A 1,331-nucleotide genomic window follows, 5' to 3' on the forward strand; every position below is an offset into this window, starting at 1 on the left:
TAAGTGAGAACATGCGGTATTAACAACAACATATTGTGCCTATCAACTGGAATTCCTTGCCCTCATAGCCAAACACCTTTGAGAAAAGTGAATCCCCAGTGAGATATTTACTGATGCCACACAATGATAGAATAAAATATCCAACTCAGGAGTATTGCCATTGCTACAGAGGACTCAAACACATTTATACTACGCAGCCATAAAAAAGAACAAAATCATGAATTTTGCAGCAACCTGGATGGAGCTAGAGTCTATAATACTGAGTGACCTCTCACAGAAACAAAGATCCGAGTATCACATGTTCTCACTCATATAATGGACCTTAAACATCCAATGCAATACTATACGAAAATGACTGACAGTACTGGGAAACTATGGTAGGGGGAGGGAGATGGGATTAACAGTAGCAAATATCTGTCTGGGAATAGGGAAACACCCCATATCAACAGGGTGCCTGAATGAAACGCAATTGTATACCTAACCCTTAACTGTACCCCACAACTTCATAATAAAAAATAAATAAATAAATAAATAAATATTAAAAAAAAAAGAAATGGAGCTATTGGTATTGTGGGTCAGATAACTATGCTAGTTTCTGGAATGAAATCCTAGGGTGAGCAAATTTCAAAAATAGCATATATTCCAAAAAATATCATATTGTTTATTGATCCTACAGTAGGGACTAGAAAGGCTGTGGCTCAAAGAAACATCACTTGTTTAACAAATTCTGAGCGAAAAAAACAGGAAAAGTCACATGAGTTGGGTATGGAGCCTAGGGACAGTTGTTTCAGGGCTTTTCTTCATATCTTTCCTTTTTTTCATCTTCTTCTATTTTCCTATTTTTCCCTTCACCTTTTTTTCTTCTCTCTTGTTGCCAAAAGGTGTGAAAGAACAATTTTCCTTGACCTCATCTCCTAGACACAGAGAGTAATAGAGTAGAATAGCAACAGAAACCTGGTGCTGATTAAGGCTGATGTATTGGGCATGGTAGCCTATAGCCTGGCAGGAGAATAACAAGGTCACCTCAATTGATCAGTCAAGGTCTTGCCTTGGATGTGAGCAAAGTTGTGGAGCAGCAAAGAGCAGCAGTTATGTAGGGGGAGGCTCTAAGAGATTCGTGGAACATTGACTCAAGGTTTTGTTCTGTTTTGTTTTATTCTACTTCATGGTATACTAAAAATAAACAAAAGTTATGTGGGAAACAAAGGACTCTATCTTCTACACATAAAACAATTAAAGGTGTGGGGCTCAGTGGCTCAGTTTGTAATCCCGCGCTTTGGGAGGCCAAGGTGAGTGAATTGCCTGAGCCCGCGGGTTTGAGACCCGCCTGG

The sequence above is a fragment of the Carlito syrichta genome, unplaced genomic scaffold (genome assembly GCF_000164805.1).
Source record: "Carlito syrichta isolate Samal-C Ts95f unplaced genomic scaffold, Tarsius_syrichta-2.0.1 Scaffold287885, whole genome shotgun sequence".
NCBI classification, from domain to species: domain Eukaryota; kingdom Metazoa; phylum Chordata; class Mammalia; order Primates; family Tarsiidae; genus Carlito; species Carlito syrichta.